The sequence below is a fragment of the Schistocerca americana genome, chromosome 1 (genome assembly GCF_021461395.2).
Source record: "Schistocerca americana isolate TAMUIC-IGC-003095 chromosome 1, iqSchAmer2.1, whole genome shotgun sequence".
NCBI classification, from domain to species: Eukaryota; Metazoa; Arthropoda; class Insecta; order Orthoptera; family Acrididae; genus Schistocerca; species Schistocerca americana.
The window spans coordinates 694,420,274-694,444,243 of record NC_060119.1 but is presented as its reverse complement, the minus strand read 5'-3'; positions in this window follow the sequence as shown (position 1 = coordinate 694,444,243).

Sequence of the window (23,970 nt, the reverse complement as noted above, 5' to 3'; positions counted from 1 at the left end):
CCATCTTACCCATTTTCTCAATTTATCCATACAGTACTAATGTAGTGCCCAGTACCTATTATCCTTATTATTCACGGGATTCGCCGTAAGAACTCGAGCCTCGTGTACATCTGCACTGAATAGATCACTGGCAGTCTCGCATTACTTATACATATATGTGGGGTCCGAAAGAACAGATATTGTATATACTGCCAATGATCTCTTCACTGCGGATGCACACTACGCTCGAACTCTTACGGGAATCGGCGAAATCTCGCGAGTAAAGAGGATAGTGGGCAAGGGGCGCTACGTCAGTAGTGCGTCGGTAACTTAAGAATTTGTATTAGATGGGAGGCGTGCTGTGGTATTCCGTGAAGCTGCAGTGACCACTGTGAATGGATAGCTCAGTGATCGGAGCACCTACCTAGTAAGCAGGAGACACGGGCTTGAGTCCCATTCTGGCACAAATTTTCAACTTTCCCATTGAGTTCAATCAATCAATCCTCGCTCGCAGCCAATGCCCATGATTCCTTTGTGTCTTAATTAAACAATAAAGGAACGTCTAACAAATTATGTTCGATAGCAATAGGATGTAATATGCGTCATGGTCAGTAAAAGATGATACACTACTGGCCATTAAAATTGCTACACCACGAAGATGACGTGCTACAGGCGCGAAATTTAACCCACAGGAAGAAGATGCTGTGATATGCAAATCATTAACTTTTCAGAGCATTCACGCAAGGTTGGCGGTGGTGGCGACACCTACAACGTGCTGACATGAGGAAAGTTTCCAACCGATTTCTCATACACAAACAGCAGTTGACCAGCGTTGCCTCGTGAAACGTTGTGGTGATGCCTCGTGTAAGGAGGAGAAATGCGTACAATCACGTTTCCGACTTTGACAAAGGTCGGATTGCGGTTTATCGTATCGCGACATTGCTGCTCGCGTTGGTCGAGATGCAATGACTGTTAGCACAATGTGGAATCGGTGGGTTCAGGAGGGTAAAACGGAACGCCGTGCTGGATCCCAACGGCGTCGTATCACTAGCAGTCGAGATGACAGGCATTTAATCCGCATGGCTGTAACGGATCGTGCAGCCACGTCTCGATCCCTGAGTCAACAGATGGGGACGTTTCCAAAACAACAACCATCTGCACGAACAGTTGGACGACGTCTGCAGCAGCATGGACTATCAGCTCCGAGACCACGGCTGCGGTTACCCTTGACGCTGCATCACAGAAAGGAGCGCCTGCGATGGTGTACTCAACGAAGAACCTGGCTGCATGAATGGCAAAACGTTATTTATCCGAATGAATCAAGGTTCTATTTACAGCATCATGATAGTGGCATCCGTGTTTGGTGACATTGAGTTGAACGCACATTGGAAGCGTGTATTCGTCATCACCATACTGGCGTATCACCCGGCGTGATGGTATGGGGTGCCATTGGTTACACGTCTCGGTCACCTCTTGTTCGCATTAACGGCACTTTGCACAGTGGACGTTACATTTCAGATGTGTTACGACCCGTGGCTCTCCCCTTCATTCGATCCCTGCGAAACCCTACATTTCAGCACGATAATGCACTACCGCATGTTGCAGGTCCTGTACGGGCCTTTCTGGATACAGAAAATGTTTGAATGCTGCCCTGGCCAGCATATTCTCCAGATATCCAATCAATTGAACATGTCTGGTGGCCGAGCAACTGGCTCGTCACAATTTGCCAGTCACTACTCTTGATTAACTGTGGTATCGTGTTGATGCCTAATGGGCAGCTGTACCTGTACAGCCATCCAAGCTCTGTTTGACTCAATGCCCAGGCGTATCAAGGCCGTTATTACGGCCAGAAGTGGTTGTTCTGGGTACTGATTTCTCAGGATCTATGCACCCAAATTGCGTGAAAATGTAATGACATGTCAGTTTTAGTATAATATATCTGTCCAATGAATATCCGTTTATCATCTGCAATTCTTCTTGGTGTACCAATTTTAATAGCCAGTAGTGTATTTCAAAACGTGCGCTGGCAGCACAGGTGTCGCGTCGCCAGGCTGTGCGTGTCACCTAACGACAGCAAGTGGCGAATGTATAAAAGCAGACTCTGAACAGGAGGTGCTGCACAGTGGCCTGTTATAAAGCATTTCCTGTCAGGAGGAAGGAGCGTAACTGGTTCCGCAGTGGCGTGACTTTGAGGGCAATCACCGCTAAACACTTCCACTGTGGCCGTGGGAATAAATAGTAAATGGCATCCAGTCAATGGTCGCGTGAACACAATAAATTTGCCACGTTGTAATTCATAAAATTTGGACCTGAGGCTATAACGGGAATAATTCACGTCACGGACGAAACTGCCAGTAAATATTTCTTCGTAAGAAAGACATTAGTTTCACGCGAATACCTGTATTCGTCATCCTCTTATACCAGAATCGGATATTATTTTACAGTCATGCACGCCGGCGTTGACAGCTAATGCTAGGTTCAAATGAACGATTACTTTTAAAAAGTGATTACTGCATACTATCATTACAACGGGTGAGACATCATAGTTAGATATTTAAAAAAAAGCATCATTCGTAAGGGAAAGATGGAAACTATACGGTAGTATCAGAGAGATAGTGTCTAGGTTATGTGAAAGATCTTGTATAACCGTAAAAGGTCCATCCCCGGATTAAGTAATTAATATTGTTAAACTATGCAGTCAATTAAACACAAGATTTTCTTTTGACATACTACAGAAAATCAATCACGTAACCGCTACGGAATGAAAGAAATGTTTTTCACTAACAACAAACAATCCAAATACAAAATTTCAAAAGATTGTGAATTGGAATACTATTTTACCGTCCAGCCGTTTTCTTCACACTAGTAACGTAAACTTACTGCTATGTGATCACGACAAAAGACACAATGTATAGTAATACATACACCATACTAGAGAATATAGGCCTGGACTGTGATTCATGCAGCGTGACGTAGAAGTTAGCGTGGCTGAGTGGCATATTGCGGGCGCCAGATCAAACACGGCCACCAGCAGTTATTTGCTATTTAATATTTATAATTTATGGACGGTTCTAGAAATTTTTATGTTTGTTACTGTTATTATATTCTAGAGTATTAGATGTTTGTGTAAATACCAGGGCTCACCGTACAGGAATTTAGTTCTGACTGTACGCTGTCGCTCATAAGAGAAGTAATTTCATTGCTAAGTGTTATGCTTCATTGACGACCCTGATTTCGGATTTGGACTTGAACGTGGTTACGACGTGACGTTGGCGGGAACGCTAGGTACTTCAAAACATGACTGTGGCTCCAATTAGACAAGCAGTACATCTTTCCCAGGTACGTATCTTCAAGATTCCAATGGATTTAAAAACAACAGTAAGTGAGCTGCACATCAGGCATCCATCAGTGTTTTCCGGGAGCCGGCCAGGATTCGACCAAATTGTTGAAAGTATTCGAACGAGTCGCCAAATACAAAAGCTGTGACAACATGATGTGCTTGACATATGTTGATCGTGAACAACGAAGAGAATTTCATCACCTAGTAGCGGGGGGACAATTGAAGGAAAGGACCCAACGTCATGAGGAAATGACACAGTCTTACACAGAATTTTTTGGCCTATGCTACACATTGAATCAGAATATGACAAGAAACAACACACTTGATGGAAGGGTCGCAGAAGACACGTACCAATCTCTTCTGGTACAGTGGTACAGAAAGTCTCAACAACCGAGGAATTTATCACGCGGTGACCAGCGCATCGAGAAAATGTAGCAGTAAAGACTACGACGAAAGAAGTATCAGTACTACAGACCCCCGAAGCTCCCTATGACGGTTGTGGATGACCACAACTTTCTCGCCTCTTTCATACCCCAGGTTGTGAGAGAAGAGATCCAGTATCTTATAGCAACCAGAATCGTCGGACCGAGTAAGCCGGAGATAGCGGCCACGAATGTCAAGACCATACGTCAGTAAGAAACAGAGAATGTTGAAGAAGAGGCATGTGCATCTTTACCAGCATTCTCCGTCACCAGTCGAACGCACCAGGAAGAACGGACTCGAGCGACTCGGACTTGTGCTCTGTCTACTGTCCAGGAATATAAACTAATTAAAGGAAGTGTAAAATCAAAGGTTGGAGGAGTATATTAGTGTTTAAATCTCGTCGACAACGAGGTCATTATAGACGGAGTATAACCTCGGTTTAGGGAAGCATGGAGAAGGACATCGGCCTTGCGCTTTCAGAGGATCCATCCCGGCGTTTGCCTGAAGCAATCTGTATAAATCACGGAAAAGCTAAATCAGGGTTGCCGGAAGCCGGCTTGAACCGTCACCCTCCTGCATGCGAGTCCAGTGTGCTAACAACCTTGCCGCCTCGCTCGGTAAAACAAATGTTCTTAGTATCAGGATTGTCTTCGAAAACATTCATTTCCTGGTCAACCTGGTTGCCAACATACGAGTGTCGCCTAGTAATAGGCAACATAGCGCGCCCTAGTAATAGGCAACATAGCGCGCAGAAGTTGCTGAACGATTTGCGATGCTGGCTTCGAGGTTGATTACTCAGTCAGTCTGTCTGCCAGTGCAGGATTGAATATCAGAAAACATCATGGCGCTATCAGAAGCAGTGCACCCTGGTGTCGAAACTCCAACATTATGTTTTTAAATTTACTGTATAGACTCTAACCATAAATAAGACTCTTTTCTTTATTACCCGTGACTTGCTTAGAGTGTATCTTTATTTTAGAAACCACAATAATATCGACTTTCGCATTGAACACGCCTTCACATATACATATATTTAATACTGGTAGTATGTTAAGATGAATTTTAACGTAGTTTATTATGCTATTTTGTTTTTGTTATTAGAGTCGGTTATCTCCATTATTAGGCCTGTGGAACACGTACCAGTTGTTTCCAAAATATAGGGACTTTCAGTCTAATTCTTCCACCATAACTGCAGAGTCGGAAGATTTCAGATACATATCATACCCTTTTTTTTTCCAACCCTTGCAGCTAAACATTCTACCATCACCGGATGTTGTTGCAGCTGGCACGAAAACTGGAAGCATTTATGTTTGCCATCGTTTGTCCTGTGCAGTATCTCCAGCATGATTTAGTCTTCACAATAAGAACTTTATTCGCACTATTGGAGAAATTTTGAACTCACGGTATCCACGGCTTACCGATTTATATGACCTGTATGCGAATGTATGGCTCATTCATTAAACATTTTCCTCACTCATGTTCCGATAAGCGTATAGTCGTATCCGTTCTGTCAACACAAATTTCTTATTGCAATAGTAACGAAACGTTGTTCTTTGAGAGCTCTTAGGACATTTAGTTCAATTTACTTCTTATACGTAAGCTCACTTGCTTTTACCAAATTCCACATTTTTCTGCACTAAAGACAGCCACAGTTCAAATGAATTGAAAATATAAACAGTGGAGTGATTTGAGGACCATAACAGTATGCGTTGCTATATGTTTTGTCCATGAAAGCGATGTAATCTGAAATTATAGAGAAGCAAAAAATTTAAACTGGTTCAGCAGTTTATGTAAATTATTAAATGTTATTATCTTCAATATTTAACAGCTCATTGTGAATATTGTTGATAGATCTTTGCTAACAACGCTGTACGTATTTATTTCTGATGTGTTGATGTCTGTGGATATTTCTGTAAGCGGGCTAGGGCCTGCATGTACAGCTCTAGGGCTAGGTATTTTTTTGTGTATCTCATGATTGTTCAGGGTCATCATACATTGCCGGAAAGAAAAATTAGTGCACCCTTATAGGAAGGTGTTACCATAGTACTATAAACATTATAGAACTAAGGGCTGTCATTGGTCTCTTGTATCACTGCAGAGTAAACAAAGCTGTTGACACAAATTTAGTAGAACTTTGCTCACCTAAATTTGGCAGTGACCTCTTTTGCGCTATATTGTCACAAGTTATACCATGCACATTTAGTAATTACCCTGTGTTACTCATTGTTGTAATGATAAAAAACGTTACAGGAAACTACAGTTATTTACAACCTCCCATGTACATAAGAAAGTCCAAAGTACATATTAATTAGCTTAAAATACTTGATATATGGTAATATTTTACTGGGATCCAGTGAAAACCTCTTTCAAACGCAAGGTTATTCCAATCAAGTGCGAGCTGCAAGAGCTAAAAGAATAAATATTTTGTGCATTATTGTATAAATCACACAAAAGAACCTAACAAGTCCCTCCCGGTGAGATATATTTGACTTGCAGCTTGAACAATTGTTTCCAGTATGGTGTTCCTCAGCAGATAGTCTGCTTTTTTTAGAGGTGATTCAACTTACTAAACAAAGACGGTGCTGCAGTCAAACAGGTTTTGTTTTAACAATATACTTATAACCATGTAAATGCAATAACAGTGTAAATGCAATAACAATGGAAATGCAATAACAACGTAAATGCAAGTGAATGCTATGTTATACTATAATGGATGGTAACAGGTTCTTACGAATATTAAGTGTTCAACAGTCGTAACACCGCTTCCACACGCACAAGCTTTCAGGGAAATTAAGTTGAAAATAAATTCCAGAATTAATAAATATGTTGTGACTACACGATAAAAAAGATAACGATAGACAAATTTACTCCTGAGAGGTTATCTCAGCGTAGAGAGATGTTTTATAAATATAGAGCACTCGACATGCAATCGAATAAACCTTTAACCAGAAAAGAAGGAAGCGACTCGTTTGTCGGACAGTTAAATCAATAACAGCTCCTCCATATGGTAGCTCCAACAACTCCATTGACAAGCAACAGATTGCCTTCCTCCTCGCCCGAGTCGTCCTTTCGCTTAATGGCTTCTTTTTCCGATAGGGAACAAATTGCTTGTATGACAAAAAAACAAGTCGTCCTGTGTGTTCCTCTGAGCCCGTTTTACTTCGAGCGATATAAGTAAAACTGTTTGAGCTGTCAATGTTCATTGCATCTTTTCATCTATTTGCGCGCTGAGAAAGGCAGTTATTCAGGCTCCTGACAGGTGGTCACATTAATGTGACTCGACAGTGTAAAACTAAGCAACCTTTGGGAACACATGACTGGGAACTGGGTTGAGATTTCGAGTTGCCTAACGTCGTCTACAGTTGACACCAGCCACAGACAACAGAGACATTCCTCTGGAATAGGCAGAGACGTTGAGTGGCATTCTGTGATGTTCAGTCTCGTTTCTGTAGGTAGTGGTCGGTTTGAACCAACATGTCCGTAGGCGACCCGCTGAAAAATCAAAGGAAGCAGCCTCCTAGAATCTTGGCGTAGGGAGCAATTGTATATGAGCAGCTGGAATCATTTAGTAATTGTTGAAGGGCTACTGAATCGTCGCCAGTATGTAGCAAAAATAGTAATTGACACTTTCATTTGGCTGGCCGGAGTGGCCGAGCGGTTGTAGGCGCTACAGTTTGGAACCGCGCGACCGTCACAGTAGCAGGTTCGAATCCTGCCTCGGGCATGGATGTGTGTGATGTCCTTAGGTTAGTTAGGTTTAAGTACTTCTAAGTTCTAGGGGTCTGATGATCTCAGAAGTTAAGTCCCATAGTGATCAGAGCCATTTGAACCACTCACGCAGTCAGTAAAAGGAATTTACCAGTTCAGGTGGGAGTGTCCGAGATTGGACAGCGTCAGAAAACGAAACTACCACGGGTAAATGAGGGACGAACGCCGAAATTTTCGATTTGTAATCCTATAATTCTTCACTCGGACGTTGAAACTTTTGACACTGAGATCGTTACAGACATTTAGCTCAAGCGTAAGTGTAACAGAAGTGACAATTATCATAATTTGTCAGTCTTCTGAGGAGCATCCTGGCCACTTTCGCATTGTCTCTATATCCACAGAAGAGCCAAAGAAACTGGTATTGCCGGCCGGTGTGGCCGAGCGGGACTAGGCGCTACAGCCTGGAACCGCACGACCAGTCCGGTCGCAGGTTCGAATCCTGCCTCGGGCATGGATGTGTGTGATGTCCTTAGGTTAGTTAGGTTTAAGTATTGATTCTTCAACTTCTTCCGGCGTATTTCTTGCTCGAAGAGTCCACGGGTGTACTGCCGGTCCATAGTGTTCAACGGGCACAATATTTCGGCGATCAGACATGTCACCATCGTCAGGTGCGCTGACGAACTGAGCTCCTGAGGGCGGGCGGCCGTCCTAAATCCCCTTCCCCCACGAGGCTTTCTCTCCGCGGTCCGCGGCCGCGGCCGCGCGTCGGCGGTCGCTGAGAGGCTGGCGTCGGCGTCTGTGGTGGCGTCGCTGTAACTGCCTCGTCCGCTCTGCGTCGTAAGAGATTCTATCGAAATTCGTACCAGGGACGGACTCATCAACAGAGATTGCGGCTATGACCTCAGCAAGGCATGGGAACTAGCACTGAGTCTAATTAAAAAGAGCCTCAGCAAAGAAAACGAACGAGCGACCAGGGCGGACGAGGCAGTTATACTGACGCCACCACAAACGCCGACGCCAGCCTCTCAGCGACCGGCGACGCGCGGCCGCGGGCTCGGACCGCGGAGAGAACACCTCGAGGGGGAAGGGTATTTAGGAAGGCCGCCCGCCCTCAGGAGCTCAGTTAGTCAGCGCACCTGACGATGGCGACATGTCTGATCGCCGAAATATTGTGCCCGTTGGACACTATGGACCGGCAGTACACCCGTGGACTGTTCGAGTAGGTTTAAGTAGTTCTATGTTTTAGGAGACTGATGACCTCAGAAGTTAACTCTCATACTGCTCAGAGCCATTTTGAATCTGGTACACGTGCCTAATATAAAGTAGGGCTCCGCGAGCACGCAGAAGTGCCGCAACACGAAGTGGCATGGACTCGACTAATGTCTGAGAGAATTGACACCACGAATCCTGCAGGGCTGTCCATAAATCCGTACGAGTAAGAGGGGGTGGAGATCTCTTCTGAACAGCACGGTGTAAGGCATCCCAGATATGCTCAATAATGTTCATGTTTGGTGGCCAGTGGAAGTGTTTAAACTCAGAATAGTGTTCCTTGACCCCCTCTGTAGCAATTCTGGACGTGTTGGGCGTCGCATTGTTCCGCTAGAATTGCTCAAGTCCTTCGGAATGCACAATGGGTATGAAGGGATGCATTGATCAGACAGGACGCTTACGTACGTGTCACCTGTCAGTCGTATCTAGACGTATCATGGGTCCCATATCACTCCAACTGCACACGCCCTGCACTATTACAGAGCCTCCAGAAGCTCGAATAGTCCTCTGCTGACATGCTGGGTCCATGGATTCATGAGTCTGTCTCCATACCCGTACACGTCCATCCGCTCGATACAACTTGAAACGAGACTCCTCAGACCAAGCTACATGCTTCCAGTAATCAAAAGTTCAATGATGATGGTGTTTGGTTGGTGGGACGCTCAACTGCGCGGTCATCAGCGCCCACACAAAGTCTCAATTTTTACATAGTCCATTATTTTGCACAGTCCAATCTAGCCACAGTCACTAATGATGATGATGAGGACAACACAAACACCCAGTCCGCGGGCAGAGAAAATCCCCAACCCATCCGGGAATCGAACCCGGGAACCCGTGATCCAGAGGCAGCAGTCGGTGTTGATGGGTCCAGGCGAGGCGTAAAGGTTTGTGTCGTGCAGTTACTAAGGGTACAAGAGCGGGCCTTCAGCTCTGAAAGCCCATGTCAACGATGTTTCTTTGAGTGGTTCGTACGCTGACTCTTCTTGACGGCCCAGTATTGAAATCTGCAGCAATTTGCGGAAGGGTTGCCCTTCTGACACGATGAACCATTCTCTTCAGATTCCTGATATCCACGACACACACGTGAAACGGTCGTATGGGAAGATCCCCACTTCATCGCTACCTAGGAGATGCTGTGTCCCATCGCTCATTAGCCGACTATAACACCGCGTTCAAAATCACTTAAATCTTGATAATCTGCTTCTGTAGCGGCACTAACTGATTTAACAATGGCACCAGACACCTGTCTTATATAGGCGTTGACGACCGCAGCGCCGTATTCTGCCTGTTTACATATCTCTGTATTTGAATATGCAAGCCGATGTCAGTTTCTTTGGCATTTCGGTGTCGATTATTTCAGTCTTTCAGGATGAGTGGCTGTGGCCGAAGAAACTTTTCGGTTCCTGACTTTTCGTCCAGAGCTGCGCTAGACAGCTTCGGTGATTAACCTAGGCTCTAAGGCAAAACAATCGACACATCACGAAGAAATTATATGAATGGGTTGGGAGTCAGTAGATGTGATGTGTATGTACAGACAAACAAATGATTACAATTTCAGAAAAATTGGATGATTTATTTAAGAGAAAGAGCTTCACAAATTGAGCAAGTCAATAACGCGTTGGTCCACCTCTGGTCTTTATGCAAGTAGTTATTCGGTTTGGCATTGACTGACAGAGCTGTTGGATGTCCTGCTGAGGGATATGGTGCCAAATTCTGCCCAGTTGGAGCGTCCGATCGTCAAAATCCCGAGCTGGTTGGGAGCCCCTGTCAATAATACTCCAAACGTTCTCAACTGGAGAGAGATGCGGCGACTTTTCTGACCAAGGTACGATTTGGCAAGCCCGAAGAAAGTTGCAGAAACACTCACAGTGTGAAGGTGCCCATTATCTTGTTGGAATATAAGCCCAGGATGGCTTGATACCAAGGGCAACAAAACGGGCGTCTACCTCTCTCCCGCTTCGAACTGAGCCCTGACGACCAGCGAAGATGTGTCTGGAAATGCCCCGGATAGCGGTGGGATACCAACTTCGCTGTCACCCGCCGTACGGCCCGACAGCTAGGAGTTATGGTCTAGGGTGCCATTTCATTTCACTGCAGGACCCCTTTAGTTGTTTTCAGCGGCACATCGACCATATTCAATGCCACGTTTTGTTGCCGTTCATGGAAAGCTATCATAGGCTTACATATCAGCATAATGATGCCTGCTACACACAGTGAGAGTTTCTAATGCTTCTCTTCGTGCTCTCCAAGCCATATTTTTCACTGTCTTAGAAAGTGTAGAGATGTAGCGCACCACAAACGTCGTGACTGAATTGATTACCTCTCGCCAAAATTGTAGCTCTAAATAAGTGTTAAAAATCAGGGCTGTTGGTTGATGCACATCGAATTCATGATTCGCACGCTGAACCTTGTATAGCAGTGTTGTAGTTTCAAACTTTACAAACACACTACGAGATTCATGCCATACACTGAAAGATGGCGGTAGTATCGCGTACGGAAGGTATAATGGCGGACTGCGTTGCTGGAGCTGACATTTGCTCTCAGATGATTCATGTGAAAAGCTTTCCGAAGCGATTATGGCCGCACGCTGGAGATTAACCGAACTTGAACGCTTAATGACAGTTGGAGCTAGGCGAAAAAATGGTTCAAATGGCTCTGAGCACTATGGGACTTAACATCTGAGGTCATCAGTCCCTTAGAACTTAGAACTACTTAAACCTAACTAACCTAAGGACATCAGAGACATCCATACCCGAGGTAGTTGCAAATGGTTCAAATAGCTCTGAGCTATATGGGACATAACAGCTGAGGTCATCACCTAGAACTTAGAACTACTTAAACCTAACTAACCTTAGCACATCACATACATCCATGCCCGAGGCAGGATTCGAACCTGGGACCGTAGTGGTCGCGCGGTTCCATACTGAAGCGCCTAGAACCGCTCGGCCACACCGGCCGGCAGCTAGGCGCATGGAAATTTCATTTCGGAAATAGTTGAATCCAATATACCGAGACCCATGGTGTCAAGAATGTGTGGTGAATACCAAAATTCAGGCATTATCTCTTACTGCGGAGAAGACAATGGCCGACGGCCTTCACTTGATGACCCTAGAGCAGCGGCGTTCGCGTAGAGTTGTTAGGGCTAACAGACAAGAAACACAGCGTGAAATAACCGCAGGAATCAATGTGGGACGTACGACGAACGTATCCGTTAGGAGTTAATGGGCTATTGTAGCATACGACTGACGTGGGTGTCTTTGATAACAGATCGACATCACCTGCAGCGCCTCTCATGGGCTCGTGACCACACAGGTTGGACCCTAGACGACTGGAAAACTGTGCCCTGGTCAGATGTGTTCCGATTTCAATTGGTAAGAGCTGATAGTAGTGTTCGAGTGTGGCGCAGACCCCAAGAAGCCATGAATCTAGGTTGTCAACAAGGCACAGCATAAGCTGGTGGTGTCTCTATAAAGCTGTGGGCTGTGTTTACATGGAATGGATTGGGTCCTTCTGTTCAACGATCCAGTCATTGACTGTAAATTATTTAGTTCGGCTACTTGGACAGCATCTGCGACCGTTCACGAACTTCATCTGCCCAAATAACGATGGAAATTTTGTGGATGACAATTTGCCCTATCACTGGGCGACAACTGTTCACGTTTGGTTTGAAGAACATTGTGGACAATTTGAGCGAATGATCGGGCTACTGAAATAGCCCGCCAAGAATACCATCGAACAATTATGGGACACAATCAAGAGGCCTGTTCGTAGTTATGCAGGCATCTCTTTCTCAATTGCGCAAGGCTATGGAGGCAGCATGGCTCGGTATTTCTGCAGAAGACTTCCAACGACTTGCTGAGTCCATGTCACGTTGAGCTGCTGCACTACGCCAAGCAGAAGGAGGTCCGTCACGACATTAGGTCGTATCCCTTTTATCAACTTAATGCCATATAGCTTTTTAGCGATGGGAAAAAGTAATTTTTATTTTATTTTGGGCTTTTCCTCATTACAGAGGCTGAACTCCAACATAATAATTTATTAGGAAATTGCTATACAAAGAATAAACGTTTTTAAACTATATTTTCAAAATATTTCTCCAGGTGTTTCGATCTTGCGTGTCCTCTTCCTCTACACCCATTCTTATTGTGTGCTGTACATTTTGGAGCCAGGTGGTCATAGGTCGTTCTTTCTTCTTCTACCCTCCATTTCCCACTCCAATATCAATTTTGGTATTCTGGCTTCCTCCGTTCGTCGTACATGCCGTACCACTGTAATTCCTTCCTATCCATTAGTCATATATTCTTTCTTTTATTTCCATTCTCCTTATTACTTCGGTGTTCCTTATCTTACCTTTCCTGGAGATTCTTGCTGATCTTCTCCAGAAGTCCATCTCTAGACTTTGTAATTTTTTAATGTGCTTCAGGTTAATTGACCAATTCTCCGTTCCATACAGAACCACACTCTCTAATATGGATTTGTATATTAGTTTTTTAGTTCTGCTCATTACATTCCTGCTCCATAAGACTGAGTTAAGCATCCCAATGACCTTCTGTCCGCTACTAATTCTTTTATTGATTTCTGACTGATTTTCCCTCGATTTCTAAAATGTATCCCAAATAACAGAAAGTGTTTATCTTTTTGATTTTCTTTCCTTCAATGTATAGCTCATCTGAATCATTAACTAGTAGTAATTCAGATGTTTAATATCTATGCGTTCCTTTGGGAATGGGTCTGCAGGTCACGACAGGAAGGCAAAACGGATGAGGCTGTGGACAGGAGTCAACAGTGGGGATATATTGGCTAAATAGGAATTCCTTTAGAACAGAACATTTTTCTCAAGTAGTCATATATGTGTTTTCTTTTTGTGAAAGTTATGCAACAGTAAAATTTAATATCCCTAATTAATAACTCAATTTGTTAGATGAAAAATCCAAGATAAGTAGGAGGACAACACCCATCCTGGATAAAATTTGACCTTGAGTTTCGCTTCCCAATCCCCCCCCCCTTCCATCCACTGCCTGCACCCATCCCCCCTACCTCCCTCCTCTGTGCCATCTGCCACTCCCCTACAAACTGCTCCTTTCCTCACCTCTCTCCCCAAGCCACATTTTATGGACTAGACCAACTTTCAATGACAAGAATAGTTGGTGGTCATGTTCACCTTGCAGTTTGGGACAAATGTATTCTCTTGTCTACCATGCAGATTCAGACAGGTGTGATAGGTATAGATCATAATAAAAATACTGTGATAATTAGCTCGCAAAATATTATAATGATCACATTAATCACATCTTTTCTTCGTGTATAACTAGTATGTTACACTTTCATTCTCATAATACATCTATAAGTACAGAGTCCATTTCCAGTTCCTGCTAGCATTACACCTTTATATATCTAGAGTAGATAGGTTACAGCACACTACATTAGCACTACATTTTACTTACAATTTCAGTATTTTACAGTCACAATTTATATTTTATTGTTAAATCAATTTTAAGTCACCTCCTGATTCGCACAGAGATATTGACTAGCCATATATTCCCGGAAATGATCCCACACTATGGTGCTCACTTTGTCATACAGTATTAAGCGCTTAACATCTTTTGCCGGTTTTATAGTGGAAAGTGTGTGTAATTTTAATCTAATTATATAATGAACACTCGATTTACCAACATTAATACTCATTCTCGGTAATTATCAATGTTTGAATCCACGGCTGATGACTGATTTACACCTTTCGCTCTATTCATTTCGCTTTGTTATTCGGTTTCTACAGCATACAATTTTGTTCCCAATCTTACGAGTTCTGCAATAATGACCCTAATAATTCATCTTTCATTAAATCCAATTTCTTTTTATCGATGCATGGAATGTTGTAAATGTTATTACGTGGTAAGTGAAGATTGGAGCCGATGTATTCACATTACTTTTAATAACACAATGAACATTTGGTACAGTTATACATTAAGCTTTCAGGGTCTGTGCAGCTTTTAACAGTTTCTCCTGAAATTTCTTCAAGCTACACCCATAATCGAAATTTAGAAGGAGCGTCTTCGGAATATCTAAAATACCCCTTCCTAGAAGTGTGGATTTGTTCAAACCAATATTAAGTCTTGTTGAGTAGCAACCAAATTTTCATGAAATACGACATTGCGCTTGAAATTCGGTGTTGCAGTCAGGGCAGTAGCTCTGTATCTCGCTTCCCAATGTGTTACTAGCTTAACATCACTCATTTTCCACACATCTGCCATTAGTTTGAAAAAAATTCTTCTAGAAATCGTTTTTTGCATTCATCCATTTCACAGAGTTAATATTGACATATGCTGTCATTAACGAAATTATAATATCTGGTAAATTTTTCTTAGCATAAAATTATCGTCCAGAAACTGCATTTAATTTCTGTAATGAATTACATTATTTATTATCTTGTAATGTAGAAATCAGTTTCTTTGCAGCTTCAGTCTTGTTGATGCTTGGTGGTGGTGCCATTTTCTGTTGGCATAATGGTGGATTGGAGTGAAGGTCACGGATCTTTTTTTGGATACTCAAGGTCTACTTCTAAAACGTAACATATGACTGAACCATCTGGTATGCTCATTGCATTAAAACTATCCACAGTCAGCCACGAGAAATCAGTCTAGCTGTAGAGACTATTAATACTAAGGTACACAAGATTCATCGTTACTTTCATTATAATCAGCCATAAACCAATTATTTGCAACAGCATTACTGTGCAAACAGTGAACCTCTGTCACCACATTCAACAAATTGTAATTATGTAATAATAAGTTGTAGTTTTACATAAGTAGTTTTTCAGCTAATCATTCCGCACTGGATAAGGTAAAGTCAGAGACAAGGTGCACGGATATTTTCAAACATGTCAGCCTATAGCAGGACATTGGTGTTCAAATATAAGTTGGAGTAATCTCCTAACGTTTTGCATGTTTTATGCATTTCCATGTTTCTTGCGATCCAAAACTATCGTCTGGACTTATTTTTATCATTTTATAGGATACAGTTACTTCCACCTGTCTGCATAGGTTCATAACTACGTTACGTAACAGAATTAAAGAGTCACTTCTTCTAAACCCCGTAATTGTCAATGCGACGAAGAAGTTTGAAATTTGGCTCAAAGGTTTGTGCAACGTTCCTCTGCGACCTTGGCGTACTGCGACGTCACTCCCGGGCTCGGCGACGCATCAAACAGCAGAGTGTCGACACATGCGAAAGAAAGTTCATGTGACGTGCAAGATGGGTTAATGATATCACACTGGCACCAAATTTCACCAGAGTTCTGCCAAACGACACTGCGGAGGTCTCACGCGATGGGCCGGTCGTCACACCGCCCTACCCCTTCTACTGACCGTACCACTCTGCGATGAAGGTCATAATCACGACGCTCAGTGTTGAAACTACTCGGTTTTCTTATGGGTGGCCGAGGAAAATATTTCAGACATACCGCCGCTCAGAATCGACGTGGGTGGTATAAATGGCGTCATTGAAACCGCCGCTTCCCTTAAAACATTGACTTCTACACATTTCTCGGTCGCAAACGAAAGTTTGCAATGAGATGAGCAACAGGACGGCGTTCTGGACAACCTTTGACGCTGTTGACATCTCCCCGAAAGGTTAACCCAATCTCTAAGCACTTGGTGTGCCTTAAACACATTGAACGTGATCGAACTCCTTTCGAGTTTACTACGACAAAAATTTTTCCTCTGTGCGCAGTTTGGTTACATTAGGGACCGTTTGAAACCATTCGACGAAACCGGAACGTGATACGAAGCAGCGAATGGTGTTTATGCTTTTTCAGCTCTCTTGTTTCATGCCCTCCACTGGTTTGACCACAAGGGAATGCTACATTGGCACATGCTTCAATAAAACGGCAAAGGGTCCTTCTAAGATCTCCCCAGTTTGGCAACATCCTCCGTGCCAGCAAGCTTATTTGTTGAGCAGTTCAGAAATGTCCCTGTACAGATACAGCCATTCACTGATTCCGGGGCCGGCCGTTGTAGCCGAGCGGTTCTAGGCGCTACAGTCTGGAACCGCGCGACCGCTACGGTCTCAGGTTCGAATCCTGCCTCGGCCTTGGATGTGTGTGATGTCCTTAGGTTAGTTAGGTTTAAGTAGTTCTGAGTTCTAGGGGACTCATGACCTAAGATGTTAAGTCTTCCTTTTTCTTCTAAACAACTAGGGAGTAGCAGCTACGAACTTATTTACCCACGTTAACAGAGCTACAGGTACAAATAATTGCTTCCATGTAACAAAAAATAACTTTTAGGTAATTAAAAATAAGAAACCACCGACCCACAGACCTTGGAGCTGCTATACACAATTCATAAGAATGCTGATTATGACTTGCACTGCTTAACAGCATTGGTTAGAGGTCAAAATCCAAGATAGACACAATCGGAGGCTTACAGACACTTTCTTCCTAGCGCATCGTTTGTGAATGGATCACATAAGAAATGCGGGGCGGAGTGGGGGTGGGGGTGGGGGTGAGGGGATTGGGGGGGTGATGAGAGTGGCACACAAAGTACCCTCTGCCACGTACAGACATGGAGACTATAAATGTACTTACCCAGGAGGTGCACGCTTTCATTTGTGCTAATGCGTCGTTAAATGCAGAAATTGCTACTGCATACGGGCACTTGAAATGTGTTTGCAGCGCCAAAGATCCATTAGCGGAAAAGCGTGACATTCAAAAAGTTTATGCAGTCAGCAGTGGTTATTGCACACTGTGTAGTCGTAATAATGCAGTTTTCATTTTAGAGCGGCAAGTGAGTGGATAACAGGATTCAAACGCATATCGGATTAATCGATGTTATGAGATGACCCATCTACGGATTCGTTACTCTCAGGACCTGTATTCGCCCTGTTATGCTTGTAACCATACAGTACGAAATTTGAGCTGTGCTAAACTTGCAGGAATCACTCTGTTCATTCCAACCATCCAAGTTCCGAGTAGGACATGGAAATCTCCAGTACGTAATTTGGCTTAATTGTTGTGCAAGAGGCAAACTGGGATACATGTGAAAGTGAATTTCCTATGTGACTGAGAACTAAATATTTACAGAAAAAACCTGCATTACATTTCGATTATTATGGAACAGTAAAATATCTGAGAGCCATAAAAATTGGAGTGTTCAAAACGATGTCACCATATAACACATTCTGTCCCCCTTTTTCTGAAGTTAATTATTTCTCTTGACACAGGTAACCCTTTATAGAGTGGCCTGAAGGAATCTCTTCCATAGAAACAGAACGATTATATGTAGATATAATATTTATCCAGTTTAAGGATAATTAACTATAATTTTAGATAGGGAAAGGACCGAGTAAATGCATTACCCCAGCAAATGCACATGGAAAAGTATAGCTACATATAGAAGAGCCGGTCGGTGTGGCCTAGGGGTTCTAGGCGCTACAGTCTGGAACCGCGCGACCGCTACGTACGCAGGTTCGAATCCTCCCTCGGGCATGGATGTGTGTGATGTCCTTAGGTTAGTTAGGTTTGAGTAATTCTAAGTTCTAGGGGACTGATGACCTCCCATAGTGCTCAGAGCCATTTGAACCATACAGAAGATTAGCCAAATAAATATATAGATTAGATAGGAAGTCTGTAGAATGTAAGTTAATTTCCCAAATGGAGGACTGGAAAAGAGGTTAATGAGAAAAAAAGTAGACGACCGAGTGATGTTACCTGGTTCTGCCGGATTGCTAAATCATCAGTTGGCTAGGAGGGGTACTGGGAACTATAAGATTATTCGGCGTGCTATTAAATATCTGTGAGAAAGGAAACACAATTAAATCCCTAAAAACAGGTTTATTATTACAGTATCGAAGAAGCTATAATCAGTCCAGTTTAAAGAACGAGGTGACGTTGAGGAGGGTATACGGGTTATGTCCATTGTTTAAGCCGAATTTGCTAAGAAGGTAGCGAGGGATATTTTCAGCGGTGATGCGCAAAAACTAAAGTTCTTCAGCAACCCATAGCTTTTGTCAGGAAGTAAGAAACAAGTGCTGACTGGGCTAGACAACATGATCAACAGCCGACCGTTGTGGTCGAGCGGTTCTAGGCGCTTCAGTTCGGGACCGCGCGACTGCTACGGTCGCAGGTTCGAATAGTGCCTCGGGCATGGATGTGTGTGATGTCCTTAGGTTAGTTAGGTTTAAGTAGTTCTAAGTTCTAGGGGACTGATGACTTTCGATGTTAAGTCCCATAGGGCTCAGAGCCATTTGAAACATTTTTTGAACATGATCAACACAGAGGGCAGGATAGGCATAAGCGAAGACGAAGCTAAAGAAAGAAGGTCAAGTTTTAGACGGAACGGAAAACCAGAATTAGGAGAGGATGGAGAATGAAATTCCTTTACTAAGAAACTAATCTCATATTTGTCTTAAGTGGTTTAGGGAAGTCACGGGAAACCTAAGTCTAGATGGCCGTACTGGGACTGAAACTGTCGTCCTCCCGAGTTCGACTTCATTGTGCTAACACTGCACCACGTCCCTCGGTAGGCTAAGACGAAATTGATGAAGCGTGGTAAACGGAAAGTAGCGACTCCATGAATACCGAAACTGGCGGCGATACATTGAGGAAAGGAGAGAATTAATTCTCCCATCTAGAAAGTGAGACCCACAACGTTTTTAGAATTCTACACATGAAATACCCTCTTCGTCCACAAGACAACGCCAGACGACTCACGAGCGCTACCACAACTGCAACAACCCGACCCCTTGGGAATACTGTTATCGACCATCCGCCACTGTCTCGACTTAGCTCCATGAGATTTTCATCTGTTTCCAGAACTTAAAGAACATCTTCGATGACATCCCTTCGATAGTGATGAGGTGATGTTGTGGTTCCGTCAACAAAGTCAAACATTCTGCAATGACGGTATCAACAAACAAAGGCAAAAATACTGCAGCAACAGAATTCCTCGGTTTCGTCAAAGATTGTTTCGTGGAGAATCGCAAGTCGATTGTGACAGAGACATGGGATCTCAAGCATAACTAAAATTTAGAGGCGCAGAATAAGTCTTTCATGTAATTAAATATACAGAACGTGACCAGGAAGTAGCATATTTCACCAGCGCACACAACCTAAGTCTGTATGAGGGGGGGCAGCATTTATTGATAGGGATGATGTCGTAATCCTTTCGTCTCCAGACTGTTTGCTGAACCTTAGGAATTTCTTACATAGTTGGTACAGGTCCGACCGGGTCAATTTCCGAGGGGATATTGGACAAAGTGCAGCGTACTACGAGTATGAGTAGCGTCAACAGAGATGAATTGCTTGGTAACTGCACTTGACGTCACGTCTCTGAACTTGGTATAGTGGCCCCAGAGCATACTTATGGCGAACTAAAAAGATGAATTGTTGACTGATAAATATTGTATTTCAATTTTCTGCAGACAATGTAACTCAACAAATGATTCATTATTCAAGATACGTCTACCTATCAAATAGTGTTACATGTTTCTTGTCGGCAGGGAAGCCTACAGTAATCCAAGTTCGTTTTCAATATTCCAAAGTGGGCTCTCTTTCGTCGAGAAACTACATTTTATCCTGCTCCTGTGTTTAGCGCTGTACTTATAATTTTACATAAAGTGCAGCGCCCTAGGAATATCACCTTCAATAAATACACTTAAACATAAATATTACACATAAAAAATAAGATCGAGTACTTAAAAATATTTATAGGGATATAATCTCTTAATTCTATTATTTTTAGGATAATCCAGAAGATAACATCCAGGATGAAGTATTTTTACACTCCTATAAAGACCAGACTATAAAATTTGCCACTTACAATTTTTCTTGTGCCTAAGTGATGACTGCGGGAGAGTTCTTAAAAGAATGTAGACTCCTGTATTGTACATATAGCAGCTTCCTGTCAGTGCAGTTTACGTAAGTGTGCTTGCTGCGTAAGTGTGACAAATACTTTCCTTACCTTTTCCTACCAGGAACGCTTTTCTCTGCGTGCTCTCGGCAGTGGATTTATCCACTCATTCTTCTCTTTGGATTTTCTTATATGATCATCTGGAGTGAATTGTACTGGGCGCACTCTTAAAGTAAGGTCTGATTAGGGGCAAAATGGAAACCACTGTGAAAATCCGATGGAACTTTGCACAGATGTGTTGGGCAGTGTCTTTAGTGTGCCTGTCCATTGCTTCACGTCGCTCTTCTCAGTTCAGAGCCCAAAGTGATCACGTAGAAATTCCTAAAATAATAGTGTCTCCCGCCAAATATGTGGATCTGGTGAGAGATTTCGCCTGAAGCTATGCAGCCCACAAAAAGCAAATGTCGTGCGTTTCTTCAAAAAATAGTTGAAATGGCTCTGAGCACTATGGGACTGCCGGCCAGAGTGGCCGAGCGGTTCTAGGCGCTACAATCTGGATCCGCGCGACCCCTACGATCGCAGGTTCGAATCCTGCCTCGGGCATGGATGCGTGTGATGTCCTTAGGTTAGTTAGGTTTAAGTAGTTCTAAGTTCTAGGGGACTGATGGCCTCAGCAGTTAAGTCCCATTGTGCTCAGAGCCATTTGAGCCACTATGGGACTTAACATCTGAGGTCATCATTAGGTAATTAGGCATTCAAGAAAACTGCATTCATATCGCAGGTGCATCTAGTGGCGTATCACTGTTTCGCTGCTTCCACTTACCCATGTTCCACTGCAAGAACATCCTTGTTTGATGCAAGTAGTTGAAATGGCTCTGAGCACTATGGCACTTAACATCTGAGGTCATCAGTCCACTAGAACTTAGAACTACTTAAACTTAACTAACCTAAGGACATCACACACATCCATGCCCGAGTCAGGATTCGAACCTGTTACCGTAGCGATCGCGCGGTTCCAGACTGAAGCGCCTAGAACGCTCGGCCACACCGGCCGGCTCAATAAAAGTAGTCACTTGGATATTGAGTTTATCTGAATACATTACATACAAAATGCATGAATTCAGTCATGTTGTAATAGTAAAGACAGGGAAAAAGGGCACAATGGAGCCAGCAACACAACACAATAATGAATCTAATACTGATGCTAGTGAGTTTGATAATGTAATTGTAGTCAATAGGAAAGCTTCAGTATGCAAAGATGAAGCATGAGCCATAGGTGATGCTGATAATACTATGGTTAATCCTACAGTTACTACTATACTGAATCCTATGGCTAATCCAAACACTAGTCAAATACAAGATATGAGTACTGCACAGCTTTACAGTTTAGTGGATATCATGAAACAATGGTCATCCGAGATATTTGAAATATCTAACTTACATAATAAAATGCGTACAAAAATGATATTTTAGGACAGAAAAATAAAATGTAATCTGAAATACGTAATGAGATATTCGCTAAAGTTGAGAAAATGTCAGAATTTAAGAAAAAAACGAAATGTCAGAAATGTCAAAACTAATCTCAGCTCATTTCGGTGGAATATTAAAGCACATGCGTATTAAATATAATGAGATCTCAAATCAGTTAACACCTAAGATGTCAGATCAGACTTCACTTAAAATAGTTAATGAATTTCCAACCAGACATAATGAAATGCCATCCACTGTAACAAACTTCTCAATGCAACAAAATGTGCCAGCCAAAAAACTTAAATCAGTTGTCATCTAATTTGTCATCTAAGACATCAACAAAATAAAAAAAATCAATGTTCAACTAAATTACTAAAAATCCTACTGCCTGTAGTGAAATGTCTGCCAGTGTTAGAACAACGACCCTGTGGGTAATGTAACGCCGTCTAACATGAGGGAAATTACCTCTGAAATAAACGAATGGATGAGTTATGTGAGTGATGGGATAGCGAACCGAAAAGCTATATGTAATGAATTGCTCACTAACCGCGAAAGAAGTGTAACTTCGTAAACGATAGACGTAGTGCAGACATCAACTACTAATTAGCCACCCATTTGTGAGCCAGACAGTACCAGACGTGCTTTCTTCTGTAACTGCCACAAAGCGTAAAAATGTTTAGTCCGCACTACACAATGAAACACTTACCCACAAAACTCATCAAACACATCTGCCACCCAATTACCTAACATATTGGGTGGAGGCAATGCCATACGTGTAGCCAATGTTACTGAATGAATGCCCGTGTGTCAAAGAACCAATTCAGGTGCTCACAAATAACACGAACAATAACATGCACAGAAATAACAATAGCGACATTGAAAATCCCTCTACTGAATGAGAAGTTGTACAGTCACGGCATGTTAAAAAGCGACGCTGTCAGTTCTTCGCATCTCCAGCATGCTGAGTTGGAGTAGCTCTGCAAATGTTTTGGGATTACAATAACCGTTAAGAAAACCGTCTAATGATGCATATGAAGAACATTTATTTATAAAGACCAATTATGAAACGCTCGTCTTTTATCAAATCAGCCCGAAATGAAATTCTACTGTCATGATGAGTGATTTCATGGTCAATATTTTGCTTGTATGACTGGTGTAACGCAAGACTTACATTTATGGTTTTCCATCTATTTTTGAACAGTGTTAGTGGTGTAGAGCTTATACTGCTACTGCAATACGTTTTTGTAAACCTTATTGCTATATCATGCAACATCTTCTGTATTTCATTCCTCAGATTTACTTTATAATGGGCAAGCAGTCCTTAACCGGTCAGCCGGCCGCAGTGGCCGAGCGGTTTTAAGCGCTACAGTCTGGAACCGCGCGACCGCTACGGTCGCAGGTTCGAATCCTACCTCGGGCATGGCTGAGTGTGATGGCCTTGGATTAGTTAGGTTTAAGTAGTTCTAAGTTCTAGGGGGCTGATGACCTCAGAAGTTAAGTCCTATAGTGCTCCGAGCCATTTGAACCTTAACCGGTCACTGATAAATAAATGTTCTTCCTGTGCAACTTTAGGCGGTTTTCATAACGACTGTTGTATTCACTGTCAATTCTTGAACACCGCCAACGACGCTACTATTACATTATACTTAGCATGCAGAATGAACAAAGCCGGCCGGAGTGGCCGAGCGGTTCTAGGCGCTGTAGTCTGGAACCGCGCGACCGCTACGGTCGCATGTTCGTATCCTGCCTCGCGTATGCATGTGTGTGATGTCCTTAGGTTAGTTAGGTTTAAGTAGTTCTAAGTTCCAGGGGACTGATGACCTCAGAAGAAGTCCCATAGCGCTCAGAGCCATTTGAACCATTTTTGAGCAGAATGAACAAACTCGCCTGGAGACTCTGGAAGAACAATTACAGAAATTTCTTGAGACTAAATTCCTC